Below are 12092 nucleotides of genomic sequence, written 5' to 3' on the forward strand. Positions count from 1 at the left end.
AAGGAAAATGGCCCTCAGATATGTATTAGGGAGAATCTGAAACCTCAATTACTTGTGTTTTCTTTTTGTAGAATATGTCAAAGAAAATCTCAGGCATAATAACACATCACTCATATAAATCCATTCTTCAGCTTCTACAGGCTTTAACCTAAAAATCATGGTATCATTGCACCTAACAAAATAAATGATAACATTATTGAATACTGACCTCCATTCAGAGTTCCTGGGTTCATTCCAAAGATGCTTTGGAAAGGATGTCAATGAGATGGGACTCAGGGCTTGGTCCCCCGCCCCAGGCTCTTTTACTCTGTAACAGCCCTCCTCCTCCTCCTCCTCCTCCTCCTCCTCCTCCTCCTCCTCCTCCTCCTCCCCCTCCTCCTCCTCCTGTGTGTTCATGTCCATTGTTCTCTTGGAAATATAAACTGAGATCCTCCTTGTGATTCATAAATGTGGTGATTGAGTTTTCAGGTCACTGTGAGGATAGGCTTCTCTCAAACTGTGTTACAACAGCAGGGCATTACTTGTCTGACATGTTAAAAAGGAAAGAAATAAAATATAAGTCAGATCCAGTCAGTCTGGGCTTAACCCTCCCCCTCAACAGACTCTTATTCTTGCAGAGAACATAAAGGCCCAAACCCTCACCACACCCTAGGCCCCTCCTGATGGCTGCCTGGCTACCTCTCAGAGGCTCTCCAGCACAGCCCATCCCAAACCTGTTTTTACCCACAACTCTGTACTTACCTTTCCAGCTGCACAGAATGCTTTATCCTCTCCACATCCTGTGGAAGTGGCTTCATGCCCAGTGCCTGATGGGAGATAGATGACTTCCCTGTGACATGTTATGAATGAGCTCTTCTTCCCCCAGGCTGCCCTACATCACATCACCTTGTTCCCATTTCTTCATGGAGTTTATTACTGTCTGAAATTACATTCTTCTTAATGCGTTTGCTTCCCCACGTAATGGGATGTTAGAGTGGAAGTCCCTTAGCTAAACACTGAAGAAATAAATGTGAACTATTGAGGCCAGGTAACCACCTATAAAAATCTACAAAGGGAGTGGTCACGAATCCTTCCCCGATTCATGGTGCCTTCAGGGAAACAAAGGGGGGGTTTACGGAGGATTTCCCCGAAAGGAATTGTTGCTGTCCTGAGAGGCATGTGGGTATTGCAGAGACAGGGCCATTTAGAGACCTTGCAATCTGCTTTCCACGGTTAGTGGGATGGGAGATGTGCATCAGATATGAGACTGTATTTGAGTCCTGCCTGAGAAGACTAAGGTGGGTATCCTGGGGAAACAGCAGAGCAGGTACTGTCCTGGGCTCTGCCTGCAGCTACAAGGCCTGCTGTGCCAAGAGATGTTTGAGCATTTGCTATGGACCCATGGAGACTGTCTCAGTCCATTTTGAAGCCATTAGATCTGAATACTTGAGACTGAGAAATCGATAGAGAACAGAACTCTTGGTCTCAGTGTGGTGGAAGCTGGGAAGCCAAAGATTGAAGTGCCAGCAGGTTTGGGTATCTCATGAGCATCCAGTTCCTACTACCCAAGTGACATCCTGAATGTCGGAGGGAGAAGAGGGGAAAGGCCATTTTCCACATAGCAGAAGAACAAGCTAGAGAGGGCCTGTTCCCACAAGTCCATCTCCTAGCAGCACTAATCTTGTTATGGGGCAGAGCTAACACCTAAAACCTCCCTGGAGCTCCACCTCTCACATCTGCAGAATTGGAGATCAAATTTCCAACATATAAATGTTGCCAAAGATACAAACTATACCCTGAGCCATGCAAGAAAAATCAGAAAAGGATTTTTGGGTTCCGGATTCCTAGAGATACAACGACCCAGCTAAGACCTGTTCTTCCTAGAAGCTGAGGAAGCACAAGCATCACTCAACAGGAGCATGTAGAGAGGCTCAGCCTGGACCATCTGCAGGCCCCAGACACAAAACCTCTCAGCCTGCTAAGAACAGGACGTTCCCTTGCCACTTTCCACACACATATACTCTCCATCCTCTATAGGAAGTAAAATACCAGCCAGGAAGAGGGGCAAATAAGGAGGTAAATAAGAGAAAGCAGAAGCTGGCTATATCCATGTTCCAAGAATCGGAAGGTGATCTACTAGAGACCATAATTCAAAGGTGCTGACTCAACCTCTGGATAGAATTGATCTTTTTAAAATGAATAATCCTTTCCAGAGTTCCTGCAGTGCAATCAGCATGAGTTATATAAAAAATTCCTTTCTCTTTATTTTATTTCATGCTTCAGATTTTTGATACAGGGTCCCAGGTTATGCTAGGCTGGCCTTTAACTCACTGTATAGCCAGAAATGTCCTTGAATTGCTGATTCTTCTGCCTCCACTTGCCGAGTCCTGGGGTTACAGGTGTGCATCAGAGTACTTGATTGGTATGCAGGATTGGGGATTGAATCCAGGGCTTTCTGAATGCTAGGCAGGTACTCTCCCAACTAGGCTACACCCCCCAGCCCCAAACTGAGGCATCAAATTATTGCCTTTCACCAGTCATTTGGTTTTTTAATCTTTATTTTTTACACACATGTGTGTGTATGTGTGTGTGTGTAAATGCCCATGGAGACCAGGAGGGGGCATCAGATCCCTAGGAGCTGGTGTTATAGACTGTTATGAGTAAATTGAGGAATGCTAGAACCCAAGCTCTAGTCTTCTGGAAGAGCAGTACACATTCTTAACCACTGAGCCATCTCTCCAGCCCCTCTTTTTTTTTTTTTTTTTTGGTTTTTCGAGACAGGGTTTCTCTGTGTAGCTTTGTGCCTTTCCTGGGACTCACTTGGTAGCCCAGGCTGGCCTCGAACTCACAGAGATCAGCCTGCCTCTGCCTCCCGAGTGCTGGGATTAAAGGCGTGCACCACCACCACCGCCCGGCTCCTCATTTCATTTTTTAAAAAGATTTATTTATTATGTATATAGTGTTCTGCTTGCAGGTCAGAAGAGAACACCAGATCTCATTACAGACAATTGTGAGCCACCATGTGGGTGCTGGGAATTGAACTCAGGACCTCTGGAAGAGCAGCCAGTGCTCTTAACCACTGAGCCACCTCTCCAGCCCTGATTTCAGTTTTTAAACTGAGGCTCTTTCACCAATTTAAAGTGACCAAAGAGTTGTCCATCATCTGTGTCCAAATGGGAAGGACAGCCATGGGGCCTGCCCATATTTCCCCTACAGGAACAGATTGCCATCCTGAGCAGACATCAAGCAGGCACTAGAAACTGAAAGCACATTCTGGTTTGATGTTGCACACACAAGCCTGACAGCTTGCCTCTGTCGACTGGCACATAAGCCCCACAAGACTGGACTCTGTCACCTAGACATTGTATCACCAAAGTTAAAATGAAGGTCTAGAATCCCATAAAGATTGTAAGATATCAGGGAGCTGGAGAGATGGCCCAGTCTTAAGAGCACTGGATGTTCTTCCAGAGGATGAGGGTTCAATTCCTAGTACCACCTAGCTCACAACTGCCTGCAACTCCAGTTCCAGGGGGTCTGACACCCTCACACAGACATACATGCAGGCCAAAGCAGTTCACATAAAATAAGAATATATAAATCATTTAAAACTTGTTAAAGAAAGAAAACATTTTAAAAAGGTTTTAAGGTATCATCCTGATTGATCAGTGGACTCATCATTACATTCCCAGTCATCTTCCAATAGCAGAGCTTCTGCTTTGAGCCATTGAAAGTTACAAGTACAGGTGCTGGAGAGATGGCTCAGAGGTTAAGGGCACTGACTACTCTTCCAGAGATCCTGAGTTCAATTCCCAACTCCCACATGGTGGCTCACAACCATCTGTAATGAGATCTGGTGCCCTCTTCTGGCCTGCAAGGACACTTGCAAGCACAACACTGTATACATAATAAATAAATCTTTTTTTTTTTTTTTTTTAAAGTTACTCGGATAGTTATCCTAGATAAGTTGTTATGACGATACCCCATAATTTGATTGGGGTTAAAATAAAACTATATTTCTCGTTTGTGTAAGATCCAAAAGTAACATTCCCAAGCTGTCCAAGCTGTTCCCTCCAGCAGTGGCTCAGGGGTCCAGGTTCCTTCTATCTTGCCACAGTGTCCTGACCAGTATCACATGGTTTCCAAGGCTCCTGGAGAGGAAGGCATGGCTGAAATTCATCTCCAGCTCAGAAATGACACAGCCCGAATTTCTGCTTACACTGTTTTAGCCAGACCTAGTCTTTTGAACCCAGCTAGGGAGAACTTGGAGCGTTTGGGCATTTGGCTAGACAGCTCCAATCTCACAGTACTTCTAACATGGAAGCAGAGTGTGCATCTTTGAGGGTCAATTAGCATCCTGCATGGAGAGGCTGGAGAGGTGGCTCAGTGGCTAAGGGATCTTACAGAGGACCTGAGTTGGATTCCTAGGACCCACTTTAGGTAGATCACAACTGCCTGAAACTCCAGTCCCAGGTGATCCAGCATCCTCTTCTGGCCTCTGCAGGCTCTGTACTCATGTGCACAAACCCATACTCAGACAGAGACATATACATACAATTTAAAAAGAAAAAGAAAACATTTGAAAAATAAAAATAAGTTCTCCTCAGTTCCTCCAGAACTGAACCCAGACCATGAATCTCTGCTAGCCCCAGGTACATCGCTCTGGTGCCAGCTGTTAATGTACCTCCCACAAAAGGTTCTACTATCTATAAAATTCCTGGTATTCGCCAGAGGTCTCAGGACCAAACACCCACCTGCTACATCAATAATGACAGCCATGCTCGCTCTGTAAGGAAAAAGATCATATCCACTGGCACAACTGGTCTAGCAGCCAAGCACTGAGTCTACTTGGTAGCTTTGCTTTTACCCACCCTAGAGGGAGTAAACACCCCAGCCTCCAAGGGCCCTGGTTCCTCCATCACTTTCTAGAGAAAGAATTGGATTCCAGAGCTGGCTGATGACTTGTCCAAGGTCACACAGCTTGTCAGGTGCAGAGCTGGGGCCAGCCCACTCTCTTGTCTCTCCTTTGCATCACACGTATTCAAAATTTCCACAGACCGGTTGCTAACCCTGCCACTCGACCCCCAGCCGCTGCTGTTTCATGCTCGTCCCCACCAGCTCTTGCCTGTGGTTTATACTTCCCGCTCATCGACCAGATCCTCCACCAAAGCTGTTTTCTGAGCTTTTTCTGACCAGAGCACCCGGATTCAGAGAACAGTAGACTGGTCCTGGGGATGCCTGGCTGCCCAGGTGTGTACCGTGGGAGGGCATTTGTCCACCATCCCCCAGCTTTGTCAATTCAACATTTAACAGATCAGAACCGAGTAAGAGATCTCCCTTGGGAATAGCTCGCGTTAGCCAGAGGATGCTGCTCTGTTAACTACCACAGAAAAGATCACGGTTAGATAGGGTCACCTACCCAGGGTAAGAAACTTGAGTGATTCTATGTGGCCAGAAAAGTTCCTCACTGAGCAGAGACCACCCCCCAGTAGTTCTAGAGGCCTCTCAACATTCTAATATTTCTCTCTGCTGCATAGTTTGAGAACCTCTTATAAGCAGAAGCCTAGCTGAGGACATAATGGCAAGAGACTTGGTTCCTTCTTCAAAACTGGAAGCCGGGCTCGGTGGTAGAGAGCTTATCTAGCATACACAAGGCCCTACATTCAAACACTGTAAAACAGGAAGAAAGAAATCAGTATTTAGCTGGGCATCATATGTGATTTCCCTTGTCATACTCCAATTCTTATGTAATTATTTTGTTTTTAATGTTATTATTATAATGAGAGCAATATTTGGAAAAGTGATTAATGTGCTTTTCTCATGCCTTTCAGTGGATCTGACCTTTTCCCATGCTTGGTCCCAAGTATTCATCTGTCTGGGGAAAGATTAAATTGTTATAGAATGATGTAAAAAGAAATAAGTTAATATTCTGCTATTGACATTTAAAGTGAGATTTCTGTGAAAGGCACTGACCCTTGAATCCAGGCAATTATCCTGTGAGGGGGAGAACAGGGGTTGGAGAAAATGACAGACAGAGGTGCAGTATCCAGGTCTAATCCAGGGTCTGCCATTTGCCAGGGGGGTGACTTTAGTTTCTCTAAGACTCAGTCTCCGCATCTGTGAAATGGGAGAAGTAGAAGTACTTAGCCCGGAGGGTAGTTAGGAAACAGCTAACCCACAAGAAGTGTGCATTCAACAAACACTTGTTTACTTTCTTCTAGAGGCCAGTGCTGTGGCATTTAGAAAGAGTGTAAAGAACAAGGTAAATATTCCATAAACACAGACTACCCTTTCCAGGATTCCTTTTCCTTCCCCTTTGTGTATCCAGCAGCAGCTCTTCCAGCACCAGCACAGTGAGGAAGCTAAGTCTACAGTAGATGCTATGACAGCTGAGCTGTCAAGTTGATGAGCTCTAGAGTCCTGATTAGGGCAACTGAAGCCAGAAGACCCATCAGTGCGTGTGGCGCCATTCCCCGAAGTGGGAAAAGGTGAGCTGAGCACAGGCATTCACCATCGTCGTCAAGTGTGAGCAGCCGCCAGGATTTCCTCACCACGCGGGACTGTCTGGACCTTGGGATGTGAAGCAGAAGACGCCCTCTCTCCCTTCAGCTGCTTTTGTGGGGGTGTTTTATCACAGCAGCCGGAAGGCAACTAACACAGGGGAGGATGTGAGGAGAGCCTCCCGGTTCAGACCTGAGGGACTGTGAGAAAACGAAGTAAGTGAGAAAGAGAGGGGCAGAAAAACACTGCTCTCCCATCATACACATCACACACATAAAAAACATACCGTGTAATGTACCATATGCAACACACATATATCACACACACCATATGTTTATATCAGATGAAATACAGTCCATATACCACAACATACCACATATACATACCACCATATACACATACTACATACACCACACATCATGCACACAACAGATACCATACACCACACATGCAATACTATACCACACAAACATGTCATAAACTAAACATGTACATTCCCTGCTCACATACCAGCATAACACATACAACACATACATACCATATGCTACACATACCAGACACCAAAGCACATATCACACACATACACAAACATGCACATGTACACACACACACATACACATAATCCCATTCCACATACTATTGGGACTAAGCTTCTGAAATAACCAGAAAATGGAAAACACTAAGGACACTGAGACCTCCTTTGACAAAGCCTGGACATGAGGGCAACACAGCCTGCCAAGCAGCAGGGTCTGGTCAGCTTTCTTGCATTTCTCTCAGTTCCAGACCCTTCCTGGAGCTGCAGCAAAGAAGCCCGCCACCCAGCCGGAGACACTCTGAAGCCTTCCAGGAGATAATGTCTGACCAGTCTGAGAGAGACCAGATCACAATCCCTCTAGCTGCCAGCATGCAAGGGCCAGGACAAGTGACCCAAGATGGAGCCCAGCAGTCTGAGGAAGCAAGCATTTCTACAGGAAGGCTGGCTGTACCCTACAGGTGTTGCTTAGATTGTTGTCTTGTTGTAAACTGAATCTGCATTTCACCGCCAGCTACCCCGAGGCCAGAGAAAAACTAGAGATTCCAATTCTCTGTGGATTTCCAAGGTGTAAGTTTTATGGCTTTGATACAGCTTATACTATTATTTTACTGTTATTATATACAATCAGTCCTCTGTGGAGTTCAGGAATTGCCTTTCCCATCCACAGAGCCATCTGGAAAACAGAGACCCCCAGCCCCAGCCCCAGCCCATGGATGATTGCCCCAGAATGGACATGTAACTAAAGCTGAAGCCATCAGAACACCTGAGAATCTGAGTCAAGAAAGATGAGCTGTCTGTTTCTAACACACGTTTGTGAGCTTTTGCATGAGCAGAGATCCCCACCCTGGAGCAGCAGCTCCCCACAGAGCCTCCCACCTCCCTGAATGCAAGGATGTCTGTAAACAGTCTATATGCAAATGACCATCCGCTTCGTATGCCAGAACTATTTCACCTAACTGACTAAATCATCACTAGGGTTACTAAACGTTAGAATACTCAAAGGAAAATGATTATTGTAAGAGTCTCCTAAGAACTCTAATTTGGTATTCTGCTAAGGTCACAGTTGGTGATGAGATGGCATTCTTCCTGTGTGCAGACTCACAGACAGCTGGAACTCCTACAGTCTGGGGTAATGGCATATTATTGTCAGTGTCTTCAACAGTGTTTCTTTGAATTGACTGTAGGCTTTGATAGGTAATTGACACTGGCCTTTAATTAAAATTTACATTTACTATAAATCACTATAAATTTAGTTTCAGGATTATTTACCTTTATAATTTTATGATTTGTTATGGTTGTTGTGTATTGTGATCTTTTGAGCCTATAATTTGTTAATAACTAGACTTTGAAACTATTATGTTTCAGATAAGGATCAGCCTGCCTATTTAATGTGTGTATACATCCCTCCTTGCAATTGGATTAATGTGGCGATAATCTCATGTAATATGGAAATTTTTTTTCACCTCTGAAATTTGGGGTGATTGAAAGGTTTCAAGGTTTGTGCTGTTCTTCAGTGGGTCACAGTGAAAAACCTAAGGCCTCTATTCTAGAGGTAGGGCCCACATACCTGAGCAGGAAGATCTGCCTGACTTTCCCTCCTGCAGACACCTCATTAGTCAGTTAATAACGATGCTGTAGTCAACGAGGAACATATGCACGATGATGGACCCATTAGGTTATAGCGGAGCTGACAAATTCTTATTGCATAGGATAATGGTTGATCTCCGCTGCCAACTTAATTGGATCTGGAAGCAACTAAAAGATGGGCTGCGGGACACAGAGATTTTCCTGATCAGGTTATTTGAAGTGGGAAGACCCATTCTAAATGTGGCAGATTGACGAGCAGGAGGCCCAAGGAAAAACAAGGCTTTTGCCTGCTCGCTTTTGCGTCTTGCAGCCAGTGTATATACTGCATTCCTTTGCTCACAGCAGTCCCCACTTTGGCATTCCAACATGGATTGAAGACTAGTGACGTTCCAGGAATCCTCCAGGCCTTCAGCACCAGGTCGGGACAGCTGAAGCATCAGCCTCACTGGCCAGGCGGCTATCAGGTTCTCAGCCCACCTAGTATGAAGACAGCCAGTATTGAACTACTCAGACCACATCGTGTAAGCCGATCGATGAATCCTCTTTTAATATGCATTCGTTCAATATCAATGAATCCTCTCTGAAAATGCATTCATTCCACAGTTCTTTTCCTCCGGAAAACCTTGGCTAATACACATTAAATGTTAGAATCCAGGCCAGAGAGTGTTCAGGCCACAGCCCCTGCAGCGGCCCTTCCCTCTCACAGACATGGACGGGCACCTACCAAGGACATTGTCTGTGAATCTCCAGGTGTCTGGATTTCTCACCTGGAAAGGTGACTTTGTGTCAAAAGGAATATTGGTGGCCACATATTCTGTTCCCCACCCCCTGCCCTGCCTCCTGTTCAGGGGGAATTAGAGAGCCTGGCTGCAGCCTCCTTCTGTGAAACATGCCTGCACACCCCCACCAAGAAAGCTGTGAGAGGAGACCCTACTTCTGCTGCATGGCTCCATCCACACCCCAATTCCTCTCTTGAGTCCCCAGCACACTATCTTTCTCTGGTGCGAGGGCCTGAATTCTCCTCAGAGCCCCTGCCATGCTGTTTTCTGTCTGTCCATAGTGTTAGTAACTCTTTTAACAAATTCCTTACCCCCAACTATCCATCTAAATGTCCTTCTCGAACCTGAATCTAAGGCCTTTTATACACAGTGTGATGTCATAGTTCAACTCACTACTCATGCATTGTAGTGTGAACTCGCCTGCTAAGCTGTGGGTCCTATGCAAGTACAATGCAGACAGTTATGTATGGGACAGGGCACTTGATAATGATGATAAATGACCATCACTGCTTCAGGTTCTGACTAGGTCAACTGTGTATGATACAGGGGTGAAGAAGGAGCAGGGAACAAGAGTGGGAGGACTCTGCAAAGAGAGCAAGGAGCAAGTGGGACAAATGGATAGACGGAGTTTGGGGTATTTTGCTGTGTGCAGGAACTACAGGAAAGTGGCCAGCTATATTCAGTGTTAGCCAGGGTTCCACCATTTTGTGAGGCTCCTCCACTTTGGTTGAACTGTAACGATTTCTGAAACTGCAGCAATTTTGTTTTCAGAACTAAAGGAACTTACTTTTCTAGTTTCTTGCTCACCCACCCTCACAGCTGATTTGGAGACAGTCTGAGTGCAAGCAGGTGCTGTGGACTGTTCACTATGGATGCAGCACAGAACCTCTTCCCTTCTTCTGCAAAGGGACCTCCACTCTGCCACGGGGGCCTGAACTATCCTCTCCATGCTGCTGTCTGCCTCTCTGTCTACGGAGTTAATAACTTCTAATAAGTCTCTTACCCCAGAGGACAGTCTGCCTCAGTGTCTCTTTGAACCCCCAACTTGAAACTTTTCATCCAGGCTGAGCCTGACCGATCCTCTTCAGCGTTCACAGATTTTCCCTGAAATAGTTGCAATGGTGAGAACCTAATTACTAGGTTATACACTGAATTACAACCACATTTCCACCCTACTTTGATGAGATTTGGGGTGTTTCCAAATTTGTGAATATTATATTCCAGAAACTCTCCTATTATTCCCTCAGGGAATCATACACCCTGAAAATTTTTATTGTTTGGTTTTGAGACAGGGCCTTATTGGTCCAAGCTGGATTTGACTTTTGAAACATGCTATGTAGCCAAGAATGATCTCGAGCTCCTGATCTGCCTCCACCTCTAGAGTACTGGGATTACAGTTGTGTATTACCACATCTGCTTTATGCAATTCTGGGTTTACTTCCCAGGATTACCTCCCACCACCTGAGCCCCAGCTAAAAGTTGCTTTTATTAATTTTCCCCGTCAGCCTCAATTCCAAGTTTCCCAAAGGTTCTCACTGCTGCTAATCTCACAATAGGCACTTTTTTTTCCCCTGACTTCCAAACCTAACTGAACGACCTGTGAGCCCAACCACCAGCCTGGTCCCCACACACACACACTTTCCTGTCACCTCCCTCGAGTTCTGCTAGCTGCCGGGTTGTCCATTGTATCAGTCTAGTCAAATAGCCGATCTACCACATAAACAGCACCATAAAGAGAAGACCCATTGGTCTGGCTGACCCTATAACGGTGACTGTTTGTTCTCTCTCTCCTCTCTGTGACAGAGTATCGAACAGAAGCAACTCCAGGGAGAGGGAGCTGGTCTGACTCATTGTTCAGGAGTTACAGGCCATCGTGGCAGAGAAGACATGACGGCAGAGTGGCTGACGACTGTGGCAGCAACAGAAGCAGCTGGTTATACCCTGGAAGTAGTTGGAAAGCAGAGCATGGGCTGGAATGGTCACACCGCAGTCCTTTATCTCTCTCCTTCTCCCTCTGTCTCTGTCTCTGTCTCTATCTCTGTCTCTGTGTGTCTCTGTCTCTTTGACACACACACACACACACACACACACACACACACACACACACACCATAGATTCTAGGGCCCAATTCAAACTTACCAAACATAAATTTTCCTGAGTGGTCCAGTCATTCAGGATGGGGAATCCTTCTTGGTGTGCTGGTTAATTTTCATCAACTTGACACAAACTAGAGTCACTTGAGAAGAAGAAACCATAATTAAGGAATTGCCTCCATCAGATTGGGATGTGGGCAAGTCTGTGGGGGAGTTTTCCTGATTAATGATTGACATGGGAGGGCCCAGCCCACCATGGGAGGTGCCATGCCCTAGGCAAGCAGTCCTGGACTCTATAAGAAAGCAAGCCAAGCAAGCTCCAGAGAACAAGCCAGTAAGCAGCCTTCCTCTGTGGTCTCTGCTTCAGTTCCTGCCTTAAGTTCCTGCCCTGGTGTTCCTCCATGATGGACTCACAGGAACAGAAAGGCTAACAGAAGGACAGGTTCTCTTGCTCTGGAAACACTGCTGACGAGTGGGTTATTCTTCCCGATTGTTTCAGCATCTCACTGAGACAAAAGACTAGGGGACGAGCTCGGCCCTAGACTCACTGGATCACCAAGAGCAACCACGGCTGTTTATGCAATGTGTCCCAATCTAGCAGAGACACTCGAGACAATGGAA

General features: G+C 45.8%; 1 non-coding gene across 1 annotated transcript; it reads left to right on the top strand.

Moving 5' to 3' along the window:
• The first annotated feature begins 427 nt into the window (after window positions 1-427).
• LOC121830638 (small nucleolar RNA U13) lies at window positions 428-531 on the top strand. Its single transcript, XR_006073855.1, has one exon. It is a non-coding gene; the product is annotated as a small nucleolar RNA U13 (small nucleolar RNA).
• The last annotated feature ends 11561 nt before the right edge of the window (window positions 532-12092 follow it).

The sequence above is a fragment of the Peromyscus maniculatus genome, chromosome 6 (assembly GCF_049852395.1).
Source record: "Peromyscus maniculatus bairdii isolate BWxNUB_F1_BW_parent chromosome 6, HU_Pman_BW_mat_3.1, whole genome shotgun sequence".
In the NCBI taxonomy this organism is placed as follows: Eukaryota; Metazoa; Chordata; class Mammalia; order Rodentia; family Cricetidae; genus Peromyscus; species Peromyscus maniculatus.